Source organism: Xyrauchen texanus, chromosome 22 (genome assembly GCF_025860055.1).
Source record: "Xyrauchen texanus isolate HMW12.3.18 chromosome 22, RBS_HiC_50CHRs, whole genome shotgun sequence".
NCBI lineage: Eukaryota > Metazoa > Chordata > Actinopteri > Cypriniformes > Catostomidae > Xyrauchen > Xyrauchen texanus.
Window position 1 is genome coordinate 3,821,539 of NC_068297.1, and position 23,147 is coordinate 3,844,685.

The following is a 23,147-nucleotide window of genomic DNA, read 5'->3' on the forward strand; positions in this document are numbered from 1 at the left end:
CAGAGTCTGGAGGAAGAATGGAGAGGCACACGATCCAAGATGGTTGAAGTCCAGTGTGAAGTTTCCACAGTCTGTGTTGGTTTGGGGAGCCATGTCATCGGCTGGTGTTGGTCCACTGTGCTTTATTAAGTCCAGAGTCAACGCAGCCGTCTACCGGGACATTTTAGAGCACTTCATGCTTCCTTCAGCAGACAAGCTTTATGGAGATGCTGACTTCATCTTCCAGCAGGACTTGGCACCTGCCCACACTGCCAAAAGTACCAAAACCCGGTTCAATGACCATGGTATTACTGTGCTTGATTGGCCAGCAAACTCGCCTGACCTGAACCCCATAGAGAATCTATGGGGCATTGCCAAGAGAAAGATGAGAGACATGAGACCAAACAATGCAGAAGAGCTGAAGGCCGCTATTGAAGCATCTTGGTCTTCCATAACACCTCAGCCACGCCGCATTGAGGCAGTAATTAATGCAAAAGGGGCCCAAACCAAGTACTGAGTACATATGCATGATTATACTTTTCAGAGGGCCGACATTTCTGTATTTAAAATCCTTTTTTTTATTGATTTCATGTAATATTCTAATATTCTGAGATTCTGAATTTGGGGTTTTCATAAGCTGTAAGCCATAATCATCAAAATTATATCAAATAAAGGCTTGAAATATCTTACTTTGCTTGTAATGAGTCTATATAATATATTAGTTTCACCTTTTAAGTTGAATTACTGAAATTAATGAACTTTTGCACGATATTCAAATTTTTCGAGTTTCACCTGTACATGATTTTTCCTATTTTCTGTTTGCTGTATTATAGAGCACTGCAGGCCAATTGAATAAATGATGCAGCTAAAATTGTGTGGGTGTGTTGGTATGGATACCAGAGTGTGTTTTTTATGTTTGCATTGAGTCCAATGTGGCACAACAGTGGCATCATGTAAACAAACTGACACTTAAAGGGTTAAAATACTGAAAATGAATGAATATTTGGTAATTATAATCCGGACTGATGTTGGTTAAAAAAGTCAGTGAAAGTGGAAAATAATATTATTCTATAATATTTTTATGGCAGTATTTTTATGCTGACATTTTTGTCCTCCAGGTCATGAGTGTGTGTGTGTTTTTGTTTTTACATCTGATGCTGCACAAAAAATAATAATGCATCAAAATCAATTGTCTGAATGTCATTGCATTAGATAACAATATATCACACCAAGTGACATTTATTTTTTAAGAAAGCTCACAAGCACTCATCTCAAGCAAAACATATTAAGTTTTAAATGATAACATGAATGAAAATAAGTAAATTAATACAACACACATATAATTTAAAATACTATAACATTTTATTTCTAAAGCACATGTAAAACAACAGCAGTTGACCAAAGTGCATCCCAAAACAGAAAGGTTCAAAGATAATAAATAATAAAAAATAAACATTCACACAACACATTAAAATAAAGACAAATGTTAGTGGAGCATGTCCATAGTTAATGTGCTTAACTACACTTGTTACTCAGCTAGGACACCTGTGTGAACTTCATACATTTACATTTATGCATTTGGCAGACGCTTTCATCCAAAGAGACTTACAGTGCACTTATTACAGGGACAATCACCCCGGAGCAACTTGGATTAAGTGTCTTGCTCAAGGACACAATGGTGGTGGCTGTGGGGATCAAACCAGCAACCTTCTGATTACCAGTTATGTGCTTTTGTCCACTATGCCGCACCACTCCAAAATACATCACTTTATACATCCAATAAAAATTAGTAACATTTAAGTAAGATCTGAGAAAAGCTATACAATCTTTTGATTGCAAATGCTACTTGATGTTCTATCTAATGTAACGACATTTTAAGTGTGGCTTAAGGTTGTGGTATACTTACCTATTCCTTTTCCACGTGTCTTTCCATGTCAAGTGCTCGGCATTTCAACGTATAGTTATTTCACTGCTTTTGACCCAAACTCATGCCATTGGTTGACCCAATGTAGTTGTGTTAGGCTGGCCGGGCCACTCAAAACAGATAAATATTGTATAGAGCCACAGTTTCCTCAATGAAGAAATCAACCTACAAATGGTTTACTTATTGTAACTGCATATTAAGCTGGGACAGGAAAATTAATTTTAATGTCAGCTTTAATGCCAGAAGGTGGCAACCAATAAATTAGCATATTTTATGTGTTACAAGTAAATTATTATTGAATCACTGATTCAACTGATTCGTTAAAATACAGTAATTCATGAACAAATATGTCTAGTATAACTAGGCTGCACTATGCTGATGGCAAAATTTGCATTACGCACACTGCACGAGACGAATCAGCTCAAAGTAAACCTTGCCCTTTAAGTGTCCAAATACATTTTGAGGCAACTTGATACTAAGAAAAGAGAAAGGTGCTGATTACTCACTCATAATCCTCTGGACATATGCTTAGAAATGTGACAGGGCTGCAAAAAAGCATTAATAGTGGAGTTATAAAACATTAGGGAAAGATCACAGCTAATAGAATGCTATATTGAGATGCGGGTTGGTGCTGTTTTGGCGGCACGAGGGGACCTATACAATATTGGGCATGTGGTTTTAATGTTGTGGCTGATCAGTGTATATATAGAACTGGATCGTTGATGCAACGGTAAACTGCCTGCAGGAGGTGAAGCCACCGGAAGTGTTCGAGCGGCCATCTTGGTATGCCCAGAAGCTCATAGAGCATCAGTGACTGACAGGCTAAAATACCCCCGTCATCTCATGAGCAATCCAGTTCTATATTATATATCAGTGTTAGCATCACACATCACTTACTCTTCAGTTTACAATTTACATTCTTAGTTTACACAAACAGCTTTGTACAACTATCATATTCTCATACTAGAATACGTAAAACATTTTTAACTTCGCTCTCTGAATTAATATTATCAGACAATAAAGGATGGCTTAAAGGTGCAGTATGTAAGATTCAGAAACCCTTGTTATTAAAGATATAGCCATAGCCAGCTACATGTTGCTCGTGCACACACTCCATAGGTACGCGAGCATCTACCAAATCAAAGAGACTGAACGTGATTCACCCGCATCATGCTGACAGATGAGGCAGCATAATTAAAATTGTTTTACTAGAAACTTTTGAGACTGTATATTATATTTGACTTTCCAGTGCTGGAACAGGGCTAAAACAATGTGTGGATATAGATCTGATTATGCGAGACTGTAGTTTGAAGTAATCACTTTTCTTTGCATGATACATTGACCGCATTTATACGATAGCCTATGTTGGCGTTAGCTAGCTAGCCAGCTTCATCAATAGTTGTTAGCTAAATTTGGTGGATGATGACAGTAGCTGTTTATAAATAGCTGTTAATTATAAATATGTTGACACAGTTCAGTATTAATGTGATTCCATCACAACTGGCATTTTGATATAGCGATGCGCTATGTATATATTTTCTGTATAACCAAGTTACGTAACACTAATGAATGAGTCTTTTTTTAAGTATCTTGAAAATTGCCTAGCATTCATTTAATATATTATTGTAGTTTACCTTGCTGAATAATTATAGATTAACATTGACATTAACCTGACATTTAGCATAAAGAGAAGATCGTTTAAATTATTTGAAAGTTACGAAGCAAGGTAGCTTGCAATTAGTCAGCGTTAGCAATCAAGATCAAGTTAGCTTAAATTACACAGATCAATCCTTATGGCACTATATTTCACATGCTTTGCAGTTATGTAAGCTTACCTGTCCAATAAGAAGAACAGCAATTTGGGGTCAGTTTTGATCCCCAACCCCAAACGAAGGTCCCTCCAGGAATCAAATGCACTGCTGGTGCTCACTCTAGTTTTCGCTCAACCACGATCACATTCCCACTTAGCCAGACAGGATTCAGTAGATAAATGTTTTTTTTTGGCTTACTCTGAGTTTGTGTAGGAGTCGGTGTTGTGCTGGGAGCTGGATGTTTTCTGGATTCCATCTCTAAGATGACGTTACCAATTGTAATAGCTGAATAGCGGAAGTACTGAGGCAAGGCTCTCGGGAGTGTGCATAAATGTCACATCCTTTGGATTTTCCCGGCAAAAGTGGCCTGCTCCCTTCTCATGAAAATCAGTCTACAGGCTTTAATAGGAAACCTAGGAAGTCCGGGAAGGAAGAAAAACTTAAGTTTTTTAAGTTGTGTTACAAGTCATTCACACATTGGCAAAAAAAAACAGCAAATATTACATGAAACATTTTACATATAGCACCTTTAAGAGGTTAAGGTGTTGGACTTAAAATCCACTGAGTACATGTACTTGTGGGTTCAAACCTCACTCCTGCTAGTGTCACAAAAGATGAAACGTACTGCATTTATGCTATTTCTCATAACAAATGTAGATAATAATAATGATAATTTCTCAATGCACCACTAAGGCACCTGTGTGATGTTCTTTTAGATGGCTCAATGGATGTTCGTCCTCATGAGTTTGGATCCCTCTCCATGTAGTGTCTAACTAGATTAAAATGGAGTTTAATGATGCTTTTTCACAGTAACAATGGTAAATGTGGTTAAAAAAAATATATTTCTCAAAGTGACGCAAAGGCACCCTGCTAATTAAAAAAGGTTCCTGGAACTCTTGAAATCCACCAGGATGGCCGAGTGGTTAAGGCGTTGGACTTAAGATACTATTTCTCAAAGTGGCACTAAAATACCCTGTTAAGAAAAAGGAGTCTGCAGTGCCTTTTGATGGCCAGGATAGCTGGGTGCTTATGTTCTTGGAATTAGAATCCAAAGAACACATATCTTTGTTGGTGCAAACCCTACTCTTGGTAGTGACAAAAAGTGGAAATGATTTGCAGTTATGCTACTTCTCATCAACAAAATAATACTACCATCTCAATGTAATACAATGGCACCCTAGTGAGAAACAAATTACTAGGTTTTTTTGTTTCTTTTAGTGATTAATGATGCTTTTTCACAGTAACAATGGTAAATGTGGTTAAAAAAAAAGTCTTTCTCAAAGTGACGCAAAGGCACCCTGATAATTAAAAAAGGTTCCTGGAACTCTTAAAATCCACCAGGATGGCTGAGTGGTTAAGGTGTTGGACTTAAGATCCAATGAACACATGTCCTCGTGGGTTCAAACCCCACTCCTGGTAGTGTCTCAGAACTTTTGAATGATTTGCTCTTAAACTACTTCTGAATAACATAAAAACACCTGCAATTACTCCACTTCTCATCAACATCAAAAATGAAACTTTCTCTCTAGTACGAAGCCAAACTGTTCAGAATCAAAAGGGTATCACCTACTTTTCAGTGCCTGAGCCTTTTGATGGCCAGGATAGCTGGGTGCTTATGTTCTTGGAATTAGAATCCAAAGAACACATATCTTTGTGGGTGCAAACCCTACTCTTGGTAGTGACAAAAAAGTGGAAACGATTTGCAGTTATGCTACTTCTCATCAACAAAATAATACTACCATCTCAATGTAATACAATGGCACCCTAGTGAGAAACAAAGCAGTTTGATATTTTTTCGATGGCAGAGTAGTTCAACTGTTGGACTTAAGATCCAATAGATGTTCGTCCTCATGAGTTTGGATCCCTCTCCATGTAGTGTCTCACTAGATTAAAATGGAGTTTAATGATGCTTTTTCACAGTAACAATGGTAAATGTGGTTAAAAAAAACTTTCTCAAAGTGACGCAAAGGCACCCTGCTAATTAAAAAAGGTTCCTGGAACTCTTAAAATCCACCAGGATGGCCGAGTGGTTAAGGCGTTGGACTTAAGATCCAATGAACACATGTTCTCGTGGGTTCAAGCCCCACTCCTGGTAGTGTCTCTGAAGTTTTGAATGATTTCCCCTTAAGCTACTTCTGAATAACATAAAAACACCTGCAATTACTCCACTTCTCATCAACATCATAAATTAAACATTCTCTCTAGTACGAAGCCGAACTTTTCAGAAACAAAGGGGTCTCACCTACTTTTCAGTGCCTGAGTTGTTCAGCCGTTGGTCTTCAATCCCTCTCCTTGTAATGTCTAACCAGAAATAAATGGATTGCTTTTATGCTACTCACAGTAATGGTGGTTAATGTGGTCATCAAACATACTATTTCTCAAAGTGGCACTAAAATACCCTGTTAAGAAAAAGGAGTCTGCAGTGCCTTTTGATGGCCAGGATAGCTGGGTGCTTATGTTCTTGGAATTAGAATCCAAAGAACACATATCTTTGTGGGTGCAAACCCTACTCTTGGTAGTGACAAAAAAGTGGAAACGATTTGCAGTTATGCTACTTCTCATCAACAAAATAATACTACCATCTCAATGTAATACAAAGGCACCCTAGTGAGAAACAAAGCAGTTTGATATTTTTTCGATGGCCGAGTAGTTCAACAGTTGGACTTAAGATCCAATGGATGTTAAGTCCAACAGTTGAAAAAAAAGGTTAAAAAAAAAAAGGTTCCTGGAACTCTTAAAATCCACCAGGATGGCCGAGTGGTTAAGGCGTTGGACAATCAACATCATACTATTTCTCAAAGTGGCACTAAAATACCCTGTTAAGAAAAAGGAGTCTGCAGTGCCTTTTGATGGCCAGGATAGCTGGGTGCTTATGTTCTTAGAATTAGAATCCAAAGAACACATATCTCTGTGGGTGCAAACCCTACTCTTGGTAGTGACAAAAAAGTGGAAACGATTTGCAGTTATGCTACTTCTCATCAGCAAAATAATACTACCATCTCAATGTAATCAATGGCACCCTAGTGAGAAACAAAGCGGTTTGATATTTTTTCGATGGCCGAGTAGTTCAACTGTTGGACTTAAGATCCAATAGATGTTCGTCCTCATGAGTTTGGATCCCTCTCCAGTAGTGTCTCACTAGATTAAAATGGAGTTTAATGATGCTTTTTCACAGTAACAATGGTAAATGTGGTTAAAAAAAAATCTTTCTCAAAGTGATGCAAAGGCACCCTGATAATTAAAAAAGGTTCCTGGAACTCTTAAAATCCACCAGGATGGCCGAGTGGTTAAGGCGTTGGACTTAAGATCCAATCGACACATGTCTTCGTGGGTTCAAACCCCACTCCTGGTAATTTTCCAGAAGTTTTGAATGATTTGCTCTTAAGATACTTCTGAATAACATAAAAACACCTGCAATTACTCCACTTCTCATCAACATCATAAATGAAACATTCTCTCTAGTACGAAGCCAAACTGTTCAGAAACAAAGGGGTCTCACCTACTTTTCAGTGCCTGAGTCGTTCAGCCGTTGGTCTTCAATCCCTCTCCTTGTAATTTCTAACTAGAAATAAATGGATTGCTTTTATGCTACTCACAGTAATGGTGGTTAATGTGGTCATCAAACATACTATTTCTCAAAGTGGCACTAAAATACCCTGTTAAGAAAAAGGAGTCTGCAGTGCCTTTTGATGGCCAGGATAGCTGGGTGCTTATGGTCTTGGAATTAGAATCCAAAGAACACATATCTTTGTTGGTGCAAACCCTACTCCTGGTAGTGACAATAAAGTGGAAACGATTTGCAGTTATGCTACTTCTCATCAACAAAATAATACTACCATCTCAATGTAATCAATGGCACCCTAGTGAGAAACAAAGCGGTTTGATATTTTTTCGATGGCCGAGTAGTTCAACTGTTGGACTTAAGATCCAATGGATGTTAAGTCCAACAGTTGAAAAAAAAAAGGTTAAAAAAAAAAGGTTCCTGGAACTCTTAAAATCCACCAGGATGACCGAGTGGTTACGGCGTTGGAAATCAACATCATACTATTTCTCAAAGTGGCACTAAAATACCCTGTTAAGAAAAAGGAGTCTGCAGTGCCTTTTGATGGCCAGGATAGCTGGGTGCTTATGGTCTTGGAATTAGAATCCAAAGAACACATATCTTTGTGGGTGCAAAACCTACTCTTGGTAGTGACAAAAACGGGGAAACGATTTGCAGTTATGCTACTTCTCATCATACAAAATAATACTACCATCTCAATGTAATCAATGGCACCCTAGTGAGAAACAAAGCGGTATGATATTTTTTCGATGGCCGAGTAGTTCAACTGTTGGACTTAAGATCCAATAGATGTTCGTCCTCATGAGTTTGGATCCCTCTCCATGTAGTGTCTCACTAGATTAAAATGGAGTTTAATGATGCTTTTTCACAGTAACAATGGTAAATGTGGTTAAAAAAAAAGTCTTTCTCAAAGCGACGCAAAGGCACCCTGCTAATTAAAAATGGTTCCTGGAACTCTTAAAATCCACCAGGATGGCCGAGTGGTTAAGGCGTTGGACTCAAGATCCAATGGACACATGTTCTCGTGGGTTCAAACCCCACTCCTGGTAGTGACAATAAAGTGGAAACGATTTGCAGTTATGCTACTTCTCATCATACAAAATAATACTACCATCTCAATGTAATACAATGGCACCCTAGTGAGAAACAAAGCGGTATGATATTTTTGCTTTTATGCTACTCACAGTAATGGCGGTTAATGTGGTCATCAAACATACTATTTCTCAAAGTGGCACTAAAATACCCTGTTAAGAAAAAGGAGTCTGCAGTGCCTTTTGATGGCCAGGATAGCTGGGTGCTTATGTTCTTAGAATTAGAGTCCAAAGAACACATATCTTTGTGGGTGCAAACCCTACTCTTGGTAGTGACAAAAAAGTGGAAACGATTTGCAGTTATGCTACTTTTCATCAACAAAATAATACTACCATCTCAATGTAATCAATGGCACCCTAGTGAGAAACAAAGCGGTTTGATATTTTTTTGATGGCCGAGTAGTTCAACTGTTGGACTTAAGATCCAATGGATGTTCGTCCTCATGAGTTTGGATCCCTCTCCAGGTAGTGTCTCACTAGATTAAAATGGAGTTTAATGATGCTTTTTCACAGTAACAATGGTAAATGTGGTTAAAAAAAAAGTCTTTCTCAAAGTGACGCAAAGGCACCCTGCTAATTAAAAAAGGTTCCTGGAACTCTTAAAATCCACAAGGATGGCCGAGTGGTTAAGGCGTTGGACTTAAGATCCAATGGATACGTGTCCTCGTGGGTTCAAACCTTGGTAGTGTCTCAGAACTTTTGAATGATTTCCCCTTAAGCTACTTCTGAATAACATAAAAACACCTGCAATTACTCCACTTCTAATCAACATCAAAAATGAAACATGAAACATTTTCTCTAGTACGAAGCCAAACTTTTCAGAAACAAAGGGGTCTCACCTACTTTTCAGTGCCTGAGTTGTTCAGCCGTTGGTCTTCAATCCCTCTCCTTGTAATGTCTAACTAGAAATAAATGGATTGCTTTTATGCTACTTCACAGTAATGGTGGTTAATGTGGTCATCAAACATACTATTTCTAAAAGTGGCACTAAAATACCCTGTTAAGAAAAAGGAGTCTGCATTGCCTTTTGATGGCCAGGATAGCTGGGTGCTTATGTTCTTGGAATTAGAATCCAAAGAACACATATCTTTGTAGGTGCAAACCCTACTCTTGGTAGTGACAAAAAAGTGGAAACGATTTGCAGTTATGCTACTTCTCATCAAACAAAATAATACTACCATCTCAATGTAATACAATGGCACCCTAGTGAGAAACAAAGCGGTATGATATTTTTTCGATGGCCGAGTAGTTCAGCTGTTGGACTTAAGATCCAATAGATGTTCGTCCTCATGAGTTTGGATCCCTCTCCATGTATTGTCTAACTAGATTAAAATGGAGTTTAATGATGCTTTTTCACAGTAACAATGGTAAATGTGGTTAAAAAGAAAAGTATTTCTCAAAGGCACCCTGCTAATTAAAAAAGGTTCCTGGAACTCTGAAAATCCACAAGGATGGCCGAGTGGTTAAGGCGTTGGACTTAAGATCCAATGGACACATGTCCTCGTGTGTTCAAACCCCACTCCTGGTAGTGTCTCTGATGTTTTGAATGATTTCCCCTTAAGCTACTTCTGAATAACATAAAAACACCTGCAATTACTCCACTTCTCGTCAACATCAAAAATGAAACATTCTCTCTAGTACGAAGCCGAACTTTTCAGAAACAAAGGGGTCTCACCTACTTTTCAGTGCCTGAGCCTTTTGATGGCCAGGATAGCTGGGTGCTTATGTTTTTGGAATTAGAATCCAAAGAACACATATCTTTGTGGGTGCAAACCCTACTCTTGGTAGTGACAATAAAGTGGAAACGATTTGCAGTTATGCTACTTCTCATCAACAAAATAATACTACCATCTCAATGTAATCAATGGCACCCTAGTGAGAAACAAAGCGGTTTGATATTTTTTCGATGGCCGAGTAGTTCAACAGTTGGACTTAAGATCCAATGGATGTTAAGTCCAACAGTTGAAAAAAAAAGGTTACAAAAAAAAAGGTTCCTGGAACTCTTAAAATCCACCAGGATGACCGAGTGGTTAAGGCGTTGGACAATCAACATCATACTATTTCTCAAAGTGGCACTAAAATACCCTGTTAAGAAAAAGGAGTCTGCAGTGCCTTTTGATGGCCAGGATAGCTGGGTGCTTATGTTCTTGTAATTAGAATCCAAAGAACACATATCTTTGTGGGTGCAAACCCTACTCTTGGTAGTGACAAAAAAGTGGAAACGATTTGCAGTTATGCTACTTCTCATCAACAAAATAATACTACCATCTCAATGTAATACAATGGCACCCTAGTGAGAAACAAAGCGGTTTGATATTTTTTCGATGGCAGAGTAGTTCAACTGTTGGACTTAAGATCCAATGGATGTTCGTCCTCATGAGTTTGGATCCCTCTCCATGTATTGTCTAACTAGATTAAAATGGAGTTTAATGATGCTTTTTCACAGTAACAATGGTAAATGTGGTTAAAAAAAAAGTCTTTCTCAAAGCGACGCAAAGGCACCCTGCTAATTAAAAATGGTTCCTGGAACTCTTAAAATCCACCAGGATGGCCGAGTGGTTAAGGCGTTGGACTCAAGATCCAATGGACACACAAAGCGACGCAAAGGCACCCTGCTAATTAAAAATGGTTCCTGGAACTCTTAAAATCCACCAGGATGGCCGAGTGGTTAAGGCGTTGGACTCAAGATCCAATGGACACATGGGATCTTGAGTTTGATGGGAAACTCATGAGTTTGGATCCCTCTCCATGTATTGTCTAACTAGATTAAAATGGAGTTTAATGATGCTTTTTCACAGTAACAATGGTAAATGTGGTTAAAAAAAAAGTCTTTCTCAAAGCGACGCAAAGGCACCCTGCTAATTAAAAATCGTTCCTGGAACTCTTAAAATCCACCAGGATGGCCGAGTGGTTAAGGCGTTGGACTCAAGATCCAATGGACACATGTTCTCGTGGGTTCAAACCCCACTCCTGGTAGTGTCTCAGAACATTTGAATGATTTGCTCTTAAGCTACTTCTGAATAACATAAAAACACCTGCAATTACTCCACTTCTCATCAACATCAAAAATGAAACATTCTCTCTAGTACGAAGCCAAACTTTTCAGAAACAAAGGGGTCTCACCTACTTTTCAGTGCCTGAGCCTTGTTGATGGTCTTCAGGATCGCTGGGTGCTTATGGTCTAACTGGAAATTAGAATGCCTAAATGAACTCACAGTAATCGTGGTTGTGGGTCATCAAACACACTACTCTTAGTAGTGGCACTAAAATACCCGTTGAGAAAAGGAGTCTGCAGTTATGCTACTTCTGATGGCCAGCATAGTTAATGCTTATGTTCTTGATCAAATCAAAGAACACGTATCCTGTGAACTGCTAAACCCTACTCTTGGTAGTGACCAAAAGTGGTTAACGATTGCAGTTATGCTACTATCATCAATCAATACTACTACCATCTCAATGTAATACAATGGCACCCTAGTGAGAAACAAAGCGGTATGATATTTTTTTGATGGCAGAGTAGTTCAACTGTTGGACTTAAGATCCAATGGATGTTCGTCCTCATGAGTTTGGATCCCTCTCCAGGTAGTGTCTCACTAGATTAAAATGGAGTTTAATGATGCTTTTTCACAGTAACAATGGTAAATGTGGTTAAAAAAAAAATCTTTCTCAAAGTGACGCAAAGGTACCCTGCTAATTAAAAAAGGTTCCTGGAACTCTTAAAATCCACCAGGATGGCCGAGTGGTTAAGGCGTTGGACTTAAGATCCAATGGACACATGTCCTCGTGGGTTCAAACCCCACTCCTGGTAGTTTTCCAGAAGTTTTGAATGATTTGCTCTTAAGCTACTTCTGAATAACATAAAAACACCTGCAATTACTCCACTTCTCATCAACATCAAAAATGAAACATTCTCTCTAGTACGAAGCCAAACTGTTCAGAAACAAAAGAGTCTCACCTACTTTTCAGTGCCTGAGCCTTTTGATGGCCAGGATAGCTGGGTGCTTATGGTCTTGGAATTAGAATCCAAAGAACACATATCTTTGTGGGTGCAAACCCTACTCTTGGTAGTGACAAAAAAGTGGAAACGATTTGCAGTTATGCTACTTCTCATCAACAAAATAATACTACCATCTCAATGTAATACAATGGCACCCTAGTGAGAAACAAAGCGGTTTGATGTTTTTTTGATGGCTGAGTAGTTCAACTGTTGGACCTAAGATCCAATGGATGTTCGTCCTCGTGAGTTTGGATCCCTCTCCATGTAGTGTCTCACTAGATTAAAATGGAGTTTAATGATGCTTTTTCACAGTAACAATGGTAAATGTGGTTAAAAAAAAATCTTTCTCAAAGTGACGCAAAGGCACCCTGCTAATTAAAAAAGGTTCCTGGAACTCTTAATAGCCACCAGGATGGCCGAGTGGTTAAGGCGTTGGACTTAAGATCCAATGGACACATGTTTTTGTCGGTTCAAACCCCACTCCTGGTAGTGTCTCTGAAGTTTTGAATGATTTCCCCTTAAGCTACTTCTGAATAACATAAAAACACCTGCAATTACTCCACTTCTCATCAACATCAAAAATGAAACTTTCTCTCTAGTACGAAGCCAAACTTTTCAGAAACAAAGGGGTCTCACCTACTTTTCAGTGCCTGAGTTGTTCAGCCGTTGGTCTTCAATCCCTCTCCTTGTAATGTCTAACTAGAAATAAATGGATTGCTTTTATGCTACTTCACAGTAATGGTGGTTAATGTGGTCATCAAACATACTATTTCTCAAAGTGGCACTAAAATACCCTGTTAAGAAAAAGGAGTCTGCAGTGCCTTTTGATGGCCAGGATAGCTGGGTGCTTATGTTCTTGGAATTAGAATCCAAAGAACACGTATCTTTGTTGGTGCAAACCCTACTCTTGGTAGTGACAAAAAAGTGGAAACGATTTGCAGTTATCCTACTTCTCATCAACAAAATAATACTACCATCTCAATGTAATACAATGGCACCCTAGTGAGAAACAAAGCGGTTTGATATTTTTTCGATGGCCGAGTAGTTCAACTATTGGACTTAAGATCCAATAGATGTTGTCCTCATGAGTTTGATCCTCTCCAGTAGTGTCTCACTAGATTAAAATGGAGTTTAATGATGCTTTTCACAGTAACAATGGTAAATGTGGTTAAAAAAAGTCTTTCAAAGTGACAAAGGCACCCTGCTAATTAAAAAGGTTCCTGGAACTCTTAAAATCCACCAGGATGGCCGAGTGGTTAAGGCGTTGGACTTAAGATCCAATGGACACATGTCTTCGTGGGTTCAAACCCCACTCCTGGTAGTGTCTCAGAAGTTTTGAATGATTTGCTCTTAAGCTACTTCTGAATAACCTAAAAACACCTGCAATTACTCCACTTCTCATCAACATCAAAAATGAAACATTCTCTCTAGTACGAAGCCGAACTTTTCAGAATCAAAAGGGTCTCACCTACTTTTCAGTGCCTGAGTTGTTCAGCCGTTGGTCTTCAATCCCTCTCCTTGTAATGTCTAACTAGAAATAAATGGATTGCTTTTATGCTACTTCACAGTAATGGTGGTTAATGTGGTCATCAAACATACTATTTCTCAAAGTGGCACTAAAATACCCTGTTAAGAAAAAGGAGTCTGCAGTGCCTTTTGATGGCCAGGATAGCTGGGTGCTTATGGTCTTGGAATTAGAATCCAAAGAACACATATCTTTGTTGGTGCAAACCCTACTCTTGGTAGTGACAAAAAAGTGGAAACGATTTGCAGTTATGCTACTTCTCATCAGCAAAATAATACTACCATCTCAATGTAATCAATGGCACCCTAGTGAGAAACAAAGCAGTTTGATATTTTTTCGATGGCCGAGTAGTTCAACTATTGGACTTAAGATCCAATGGATGTTAAGTCCAACAGTTGAAAAAAAAAAAGGTTAAAAAAAAAGGTTCCTGGAACTCTTAAAATCCACCAGGATGACCGAGTGGTTAAGGCGTTGGACAATCAACATCATACTATTTCTCAAAGTGGCACTAAAATACCCTGTTAAGAAAAAGGAGTCTGCAGTGCCTTTTGATGGCCAGGATAGCTGGGTGCTTATGTTCTTGGAATTAGAATCCAAAGAACACATATCTTTGTGGGTGCAAACCCTACTCTTGGTAGTGACAAAAAGTGGAAACGATTTGCAGTTATGCTACTTCTCATCAACAAAATAATACTACCATCTCAATGTAATACAATGGCACCCTAGTGAGAAACAAAGCGGTTTGATATTTTTTCGATGGCCGAGTAGTTCAACTGTTGGACTTAAGATCCAATGGATGTTCGTCCTCATGAGTTTGGATCCCTCTCCATGTAGTGTCTCACTAGATTAAAATGGAGTTTAATGATGCTTTTCACAGTAACAATGGTAAATGTGGTTAAAAAAAGTCTTTCTCAAAGCGACGCAAAGGCACCCTGCTAATTAAAAATGGTTCCTGGAACTCTTAAAATCCACCAGGATGGCCGAGTGGTTAAGGCGTTGGACTCAAGATCCAATGGACACATGTTCTCGTGGGTTCAAACCCCACTCCTGGTAGTGTCTCTGAAGTTCTGAATGATTTCCCCTTAAGCTACTTCTGAATAACCTAAAAACACCTGCAATTACTCCACTTCTCATCAACATCAAAAATGAAACATTCTCTCTAGTACGAAGCCAAACTGTCCAGAAACAAAGGGGTGTCACCTACTTTTCAGTGCCTGAGTTGTTCAGCCGTTGGTCTTCAATCCCTCTCCTTGTAATGTCTAACTAGAAATAAATGGATTGCTTTTATGCTACTTCACAGTAATGGTGGTTAATGTGGTCATCAAACATACTATTTCTCAAAGTGGCACTAAAATACCCTGTTAAGAAAAAGGAGTCTGCAGTGCCTTTTGATGGCTAGGATAGCTGGGTGCTTATGTTCTTGGAATTAGAATCCAAAGAACACATATCTTTGTTGGTGCAAACCCTACTCTTGGTAGTGACAAAAAAGTGGAAACGATTTGCAGTTATGCTACTTCTCATCAACAAAATAATACTACCATCTCAATGTAATACAATGGCACCCTAGTGAGAAACAAATTACTAGGTTTTTTTGTTTCTTTTAGTGATTAATTATGCTTTTTCACAGTAACAATGGTAAATGTGGTTAAAAAAAAAGTCTTTCTCAAAGCGACGCAAAGGCACCCTGCTAATTAAAAATGGTTCCTGGAACTCTTAAAATCCACCAGGATGGCCGAGTGGTTAAGGTGTTGGACTCAAGATCCAATGGACACATGTCCTCGTGGGTTCAAACCCCACTCCTGGTAGTGTCTCTGAAGTTATGAATGATTTGCCCTTAAGCTACTTCTGAATAACATAAAAACACCTGCAATTACTCCACTTCTCAGTCAACATCAAAAATGAAACTTTCTCTCTAGTACTGAAGCCGAACTGTTTCAGAATACAAAAGGGTACTCACCTACTTTTCAGTGCCTGAGCCTTTTGATGGCCAGGATAGCTGGGTGCTTATGTTCTTGGAATTAGAATCCAAAGAACACATATCTTTGTGGGTGCAAACCCTACTCTTGGTAGTGACAAAAAAGTGGAAACGATTTGCAGTTATGCTACTTCTCATCAACAAAATAATACTACCATCTCAATGTAATCAATGGCACCCTAGTGAGAAACAAAGCGGTTTGATATTTTTTCGATGGCCGAGTAGTTCAACAGTTGGACTTAAGATCCAATGGATGTTAAGTCCAACAGTTGAAAAAAAAAGGTTAAAAAAAAAAAGGTTCCTGGAACTCTTAAAATCCACCAGGATGGCCGAGTGGTTAAGGCGTTGGACAATCAACATCATACTATTTCTCAAAGTGGCACTAAAATACCCTGTTAAGAAAAAGGAGTCTGCAGTGCCTTTTGATGGCCAGGATAGCTGGGTGCTTATGGTCTTGGAATTAGAATCCAAAGAACACATACCTTTGTGGGTGCAAACCCTACTCTTGGTAGTGACAAAAAAGTGGAAACGATTTGCAGTTATGCTACTTCTCATCAAACAAAATAATACTACCATCTCAATGTAATACAATGGCACCCTAGTGAGAAACAAAGCGGTTTGATATTTTTTGATGGCTGAGTAGTTCAACTGTTGGACTTAAGATCCAATGGATGTTCGTCCTCATGAGTTTGGATCCCTCTCCATGTAGTGTCTCACTAGATTAAAATGGAGTTTAATGATGCTTTTTCACAGTAACAATGGTAAATGTGGTTAAAAAAAAAATCTTTCTCAAAGTGACGCAAAGGCACCCTGCTAATTAAAAAAGGTTCCTGGAACTCTTAAAATCCACCAGGATGGCCGAGTGGTTAAGGCGTTGGACTTAAGATCCAATGGACACATGTCCTCGTGGGTTCAAACCCCACTCCTGGTAGTGTCTCAGAACTTTTGAATGATTTGCTCTTAAGCTACTTCTGAATAACATAAAAACACCTGCAATTACTCCACTTCTCATCAACATCAAAAATGAAACTTTCTCTCTAGTACGAAGCCAAACTGTTCAGAAACAAAGGGGTCTCACCTACTTTTCAGTGCCTGAGTTGTTCAGCCGTTGGTCTTCAATCCCTCTCCTTGTAATGTCTAACTAGAAATAAATGGATTGCTTTTATGCTACTTCACAGTAATGGTGGTTAATGTGGTCATCAAACATACTATTTCTCAAAGTGGCACTAAAATACCCTGTTAAGAAAAAGGAGTCTGCAGTGCCTTTTGATGGCCAGGATAGCTGGGTGCTTATGTTCTTGGAATTAGAATCCAAAGAACACATATCTTTGTTGGTGCAAACCCTACTCTTGGTAGTGACAAAAAAGTGGAAACGATTTGCAGTTATGCTACTTCTCATCAACAAAATAATACTACCATCTCAATGTAATCAATGGCACCCTAGTGAGAAACAAAGCAGTTTGATATTTTTTCGATGGCCGAGTAGTTCAACTATTGGACTTAAGATCCAATGGATGTTAAGTCCAACAGTTGAAAAAAAAAAAAGGTTAAAAAAAAAAGGTTCCTGGAACTCTTAAAATCCACCAGGATGACCGAGTGGTTAAGGCGTTGGACAATCAACATCATACTATTTCTCAAAGTGGCACTAAAATACCCTGTTAAGAAAAAGGAGTCTGCAGTGCCTTTTGATGGCCAGGATAGCTGGGTGCTTATGTTCTTAGAATTAGAGTCCAAAGAACACATATCTTTGTGGGTGCAAACCCTACTCTTGGTAGTGACAAAAAAGTGGAAACGATTTGCAGTTATGCTACTTCTCATCAACAAAATAATACTACCATCTCAATGTAATCAATGGCACCCTAGTGAGAAACAAAGTGGTTTGATATTTTTTTGATGGCCGAGTAGTTCAACTGTTGGACTTAAGATCCAATGGATGTTCGTCCTCGTGAGTTTGGATCCCTCTCCAGGTAGTGTCTCACTAGATTAAAATGGAGTTTAATGATGCTTTTTCACAGTAACAATGGTAAATGTGGTTAAAAAAAAAATCTTTCTCAAAGTGACGCAAAGGCACCCTGATAATTAAAAAAGGTTCCTGGAACTCTTAAAATCCACCAGGATGGCCGAGTGGTTAAGGCGTTGGACTTAAGATCCAATGGACACATGTCCTCGTGGGTTCAAACCCCACTCCTGGTAGTGTCTCAGAACTTTTGAATGATTTCCCCTTAAGCTACTTCTGAATAACATAAAAACACCTGCAATTACTCCACTTCTCATCAACATCAAAAATGAAACATTCTCTCTAGTACGAAGCCAAACTTTTCAGAAACAAAGGGGTCTCACCTACTTTTCAGTGCCTGAGTTGTTCAGCCGTTGGTCTTCAATCCCTCTCCTTGTAATGTCTAACTAGAAATAAATGGATTGCTTTTATGCAACTTCACAGTAATGGTGGTTAATGTGGTCATCAAACATACTATTTCTCAAAGTGGCACTAAAATACCCTGTTAAGAAAAAGGAGTCTGCAGTGCCTTTTGATGGCCAGGATAGCTGGGTGCTTATGGTCTTGCAATTAGAATCCAAAGAACACATATCTTTGTTGGTCCAAACCCTACTCTTGGTAGTGACAAAAAAGTGGAAACGATTTGCAGTTATGCTACTTCTCATCAAACAAAATAATACTACCATCTCAATGTAATACAATGGCACCCTAGTGAGAAACAAAGTGGTATGATATTTTTTCGATGGCCGAGTAGTTCAACTGTTGGACTTAAGATCCAATAGATGTTCGTCCTCATGAGTTTGGATCCCTCTCCATGTATTGTCTAACTAGATTAAAATGGAGTTTAATGATGCTTTTTCACAGTAACAATGGTAAATGTGGTTAAAAAAAAAGTCTTTCTCAAAGTGACGCAAAGGCACCCTGCTAATTAAAAATGGTTTCTGGAACTCTTAAAATCCACCAGGATGGCCGAGTGGTTAAGGCGTTGGACTCAAGATCCAATGGACACATGTTCTCGTGGGTTCAAACCCCACTCCTGGTAGTGTCTCTGAAGTTTTGAATGATTTCCCCTTAAGCTACTTCTGAATAACATAAAAACACCTGCAATTACTCCACTTCTCATCAACATCAAAAATGAAACATTCTCTCTAGTACGAAGCCAAACTGTTCAGAAACAAAAGGGTCTCACCTACTTTTCAGTGCCTGAGTTGTTCAGCCGTTGGTCTTCAATCCCTCTCCTTGTAATGTCTAACTAGAAATAAATGGATTGCTTTTATGCAACTTCATGTTAATGTGGTCATCAAACATACTATTTCTCAAGGTGGCACTAAAATACCCTGTTAAGAAAAAGGAGTCTGCAGTGCCTTTTGATGGCCAGGATAGCTGGGTGCTTATGGTCTTGGAATTAGAATCCAAAGAACACATATCTTTGTAGGTGCCAACCCTACTCTTGGTAGTGACACAAAAGTGGAAACGATTTGCAGTTATGCTACTTCTCATCAACAAAATATTACTACCATCTCAATTTAATACAAAGGCACCCTAGTGAGAAACATTCTCTCTAGTACGAAGCCATACTGTTCAGAAACAAAGGGGTCTCACCTACTTTTCAGTGCCTGAGTAGTTCAGCTGTTGGACTTAAGATCCAATGGACACATGTCCTTGTGGGTTCAAACCCCACTCTTGTTAGTGTCTCAGAAGTTTTGAATGATTTGCTACTAAGTTACTATATAACACCTGCAATTACTCCACTTCTCATCAACATCAAAAATGACACCTATAGACAGGTTTTTAAAGTGTTTCCCCTAACCATGCCCTCTACAGCCCTTTGCAGCTATGGCAATTTCAAAATTGAAATACTGGGGTCACATACATTGACTGTTCATTACTGAACGAAAACACTGCCCTCGTTTGAAGCACTAGTGTATGTTTGGGCTTGTGAAAGATGGCACCTGTACCTTTACGGCCACCATTTCACACTGAGGACAGACCACAGCACCCTAGTGGCACTATTGGCAACCACAGGAACAGGCCACAGACCATTAACGCCCATTTCACACATACTCCGTTTGCAGTGCGTATGCGGTGCGTATTTTTTTCCGTACCCATGTTAACAGGTTAGAGCTTTTACACTGCACGCGGATGCAGTCCGTCGATCCATTCCAGTTGCGGTGCGTATACAGCAGTTCAGCGATAGTTTACGCACCGAGTCTATTTTTGCTGTGCTGCACCGCACTGAATTAAAGTGGCAGCGCATTGTTCTCATTAAAATAGACATAGATTGACAAGAAACAGTAATCATTTCATCATATACGCATAATTTCAGTTAATGTGTTGTACAGTTACTAAATTACAGGGTCAAGAAAAACAAAAAAGAATGATTATAGTCCCAAAAGTTGCAAAATGCCATCCTATATGATTTTTTACCCTAAAAAAAGACAGAGTGAACACAAATGCGTCTCATTCTTCTCCTTCTTAGCAACAGATATAGCGCGATAGCTTTTCTTCAACTCGAACTACATGTAAAACAAAGAATCACAATGATTAAAATGAATTTTCATACTGCTTCAATGCCTTAAACAATCTCAAATTTAACGTTTGGGTTTAAAATCAAAATTCCTTACACATTTTTGATTTTGTGGCACACAGAAACTGCGGATCAGTAGCGCACTGCAAACGCAACATATGTGAAAGCACTATAGCGCGTGCTGCTCCTGTACCGTATACGCACCGCATACGTACCGCATACGCACTGCACACGGAGTATGTGTGAAACGGGCGTTAGGCAGCATCGCTGGTATGACCGCCTCCATCAGTATAACTATAGCCAACAGTTCACCCCAGGCCACGATAATGTTTTGGCTGACCTCTTGTCTCGCTCCATCCGAGCTCAGGACATGCCAGAGGACACTAGCCACTCTGAAACAGATGTCATCCAGCTGCTACACACACCCCTGCAAGGCATCGTGTCATTACAGGAACAGGAATTGTTTCGCAGCTCCGTACCTACTTCCGAGATGGCTGGCCATCATATGTGTCAGGACTAGCTGCATTCTCCCGTGTCAAATACGAGCTGTCCTGCAGGGAGGACACCTGTGTGGCATGCAGGCTTTGCACTGTGGTCTCAGGTCCCCTTCGAGCGTGTGTGTTAGCAATGGCACACAAGGGACACCTGGGCATAGTGAAGCTCCAGCAGTGCTGCCATGACTGTGTGGTGGCCGGGCCTAGACAGGGAGATTGAAATTTTAGTTAAAGACTGCCCAGCCTTCCTTGTGAGCAGAAAGAAAGGTCACTCAACTCCCCCACCCCTCTGGCCCCTAGCCTGGCCCTCACTACCCTGGCAGCTCTTGCAGCTGGTTATCTTCAGTGAAATTCATATCGTCTATCGTCACAACCAGCGATACCTGGTGGTAATGCACGCACTCCAAATGGTCTGAATTGACTACCACCAGCTCTGTCACCTCCCAAGTCATTGTAGACTTTTTGGACTCACTGTTCATCTCATTGGGGCCTCCCACAAACCATCACAACAGACAATGGCTCTCAGTTAGTTTTGGGTGACATCACATCTTACCTGGAGAGTAAGGGTATCCAACACATCTGCACTGCCCTTTATCACCCCCAGGCCAATGGTGGTGTGGAACGCTTCCACCAGTCCCTAAAAACTGCCTTAGAGCACACCTGTCCCAAGGGTGCTCTTTCAAACAAGCCATTCACCTCACCTAGCTACACTACCGGGCCTCTGTCACTCGCCAGCAGCAGCAGATGAAACAGCGGTTCAACAGACTCAAACGTGCCAAAGCGCCCGACAATGCTGTCGAGGACAGGGTGAGAGTCTGCAGGACCCACAGGAGCAAAAAAATGGCCTTATTCTGGTCCCCTCCCATAAGACCGGGCCTCTGTCACTCGCCAGCAGCAGCAGATGAAACAGCGGTTCAACAGACTCAAACGTGCCAAAGCGCCCGACAATGCTGTCGAGGACAGGGTGAGAGTCTGCAGGACCCACAGGAGCAAAAAAATGGCCTTATTCTGGTCCCCTCCCATAAGAGTATCCTATCTCCTGGACAATGGTACCCGATGGCACTCTAGCCGCTTCTGAAAAGTGCCATCGCCACTTCTAGTTTCCCCTCAAAGCAGCAGGTACATGACTTGTACCATTCTCTCATTGGAATGGGAAACCCCAATGCCCCAGGTTGGCAGGCAAGACCTCGACCTTCCTTTGCCTTGTAATTCCCCTGCTCCCAGGGTTCCCGTGACTATCAGCTTCAAGTCCAGACTCTTTTTTTCCCCATGACCGGTTCGCACCTGGTCCCACTTAAAAGACTTTGTTGCTACCTTTCATGTTTAGAGAGCAGCAGGGGGGTGGGGGGTGGTTGGTATGTTGTGTCCACTAGAGAGCGCTGTTTTATGAGACGATAGATTGTACTGTTATCACCATGCATGCCTGACAGTGAAGTGTTCGATTGGTTCTGCAAGTTGAGCATGTTGGACCATTGAAAATACAACAACCTTTGTTCACAGACAAGGTTACTTAGTACTTCAAATTACTTACTTCAATTACTTACTTCAATACTAAACAGAACGGCAGTTATTTTAACTAATGCAAGTATCTAGACTTGTTTGAGAATGTAAACTTTATCGTTACAAAGATACTTGTCAAAAATGACTGTGCAGATCTTCATTGTCAAATGATGAATGTTTGAAAACATTATTATAAACTGGTAAAAGATGTTTTGTTCAATGTGTTATTTTGCAAAAGGCTGAAGTGATGAGGAGTCAAGTACAGGCTTAACTTTCATAGGTTGACAGGTGCATTCCCATACATTTTTTTTTTTGGATGAGTAAATCAAATGGAAAGAAGACATCTCCTAGGTTTCGTCATTTTGATAACAGATCACTGAATAATACCAAAAAGTTCCTCTCTAAATTGTGTATGTCCAGGTCTGAGATTGGGCCAGTTCTCATGCAGTTTAAAACAGTAAATTACTGTAAATAATTTCCTGCATATTTTTTCCTAAAGATTACAGCTCAGTCTGACATTAACATACTGTAAACAGTTTCTACAGTAAGGCACAGTGGAAATTACAGCAATAATACTGTAAAAACAACAAAATTGACTGCAGCATACTGTAAACAGTTTCTACAGTAAGGCACAGTGGAAATTACAGCAATAATACTGTAAAAACAACAAAATTGACTGCAGCATACTGTAAACATTATCTACAGTAAGTTGCAATTGGAAATACAGCAATAGAACGGTCAAAACAAAAAAATAATTGACATTGTG

General features: G+C 39.6%; 14 non-coding genes across 14 annotated transcripts; all 14 read left to right on the forward strand.

Moving 5' to 3' along the window:
* The first annotated feature begins 5,050 nt into the window (after positions 1-5,050).
* trnal-uaa (transfer RNA leucine (anticodon UAA)) lies at positions 5,051-5,133 on the forward strand. Its single transcript has one exon. It is a non-coding gene; the product is annotated as a tRNA-Leu (tRNA).
* Positions 5,134-5,726: 593 nt separating this feature from the next.
* On the forward strand, positions 5,727-5,809 carry trnal-uaa (transfer RNA leucine (anticodon UAA)). Its single transcript has one exon. It is a non-coding gene; the product is annotated as a tRNA-Leu (tRNA).
* A 1,174-nt stretch (positions 5,810-6,983) lies between these two features.
* On the forward strand, positions 6,984-7,066 carry trnal-uaa (transfer RNA leucine (anticodon UAA)). Its single transcript has one exon. It is a non-coding gene; the product is annotated as a tRNA-Leu (tRNA).
* Positions 7,067-8,242: 1,176 nt separating this feature from the next.
* On the forward strand, positions 8,243-8,325 carry trnal-caa (transfer RNA leucine (anticodon CAA)). The gene has a single exon. It is a non-coding gene; the product is annotated as a tRNA-Leu (tRNA).
* Positions 8,326-9,812: 1,487 nt separating this feature from the next.
* trnal-uaa (transfer RNA leucine (anticodon UAA)) lies at positions 9,813-9,895 on the forward strand. The gene has a single exon. It is a non-coding gene; the product is annotated as a tRNA-Leu (tRNA).
* A 1,365-nt stretch (positions 9,896-11,260) lies between these two features.
* Positions 11,261-11,343, forward strand: trnal-caa (transfer RNA leucine (anticodon CAA)). The gene has a single exon. It is a non-coding gene; the product is annotated as a tRNA-Leu (tRNA).
* Positions 11,344-12,092: 749 nt separating this feature from the next.
* Positions 12,093-12,175, forward strand: trnal-uaa (transfer RNA leucine (anticodon UAA)). Its single transcript has one exon. It is a non-coding gene; the product is annotated as a tRNA-Leu (tRNA).
* A 595-nt stretch (positions 12,176-12,770) lies between these two features.
* On the forward strand, positions 12,771-12,853 carry trnal-uaa (transfer RNA leucine (anticodon UAA)). The gene has a single exon. It is a non-coding gene; the product is annotated as a tRNA-Leu (tRNA).
* A 749-nt stretch (positions 12,854-13,602) lies between these two features.
* trnal-uaa (transfer RNA leucine (anticodon UAA)) lies at positions 13,603-13,685 on the forward strand. The gene has a single exon. It is a non-coding gene; the product is annotated as a tRNA-Leu (tRNA).
* Positions 13,686-14,859: 1,174 nt separating this feature from the next.
* trnal-caa (transfer RNA leucine (anticodon CAA)) lies at positions 14,860-14,942 on the forward strand. Its single transcript has one exon. It is a non-coding gene; the product is annotated as a tRNA-Leu (tRNA).
* A 669-nt stretch (positions 14,943-15,611) lies between these two features.
* Positions 15,612-15,694, forward strand: trnal-caa (transfer RNA leucine (anticodon CAA)). The gene has a single exon. It is a non-coding gene; the product is annotated as a tRNA-Leu (tRNA).
* Positions 15,695-16,712: 1,018 nt separating this feature from the next.
* On the forward strand, positions 16,713-16,795 carry trnal-uaa (transfer RNA leucine (anticodon UAA)). Its single transcript has one exon. It is a non-coding gene; the product is annotated as a tRNA-Leu (tRNA).
* Positions 16,796-17,974: 1,179 nt separating this feature from the next.
* Positions 17,975-18,057, forward strand: trnal-uaa (transfer RNA leucine (anticodon UAA)). Its single transcript has one exon. It is a non-coding gene; the product is annotated as a tRNA-Leu (tRNA).
* A 762-nt stretch (positions 18,058-18,819) lies between these two features.
* On the forward strand, positions 18,820-18,902 carry trnal-caa (transfer RNA leucine (anticodon CAA)). The gene has a single exon. It is a non-coding gene; the product is annotated as a tRNA-Leu (tRNA).
* Positions 18,903-23,147: the final 4,245 nt, after the last annotated feature.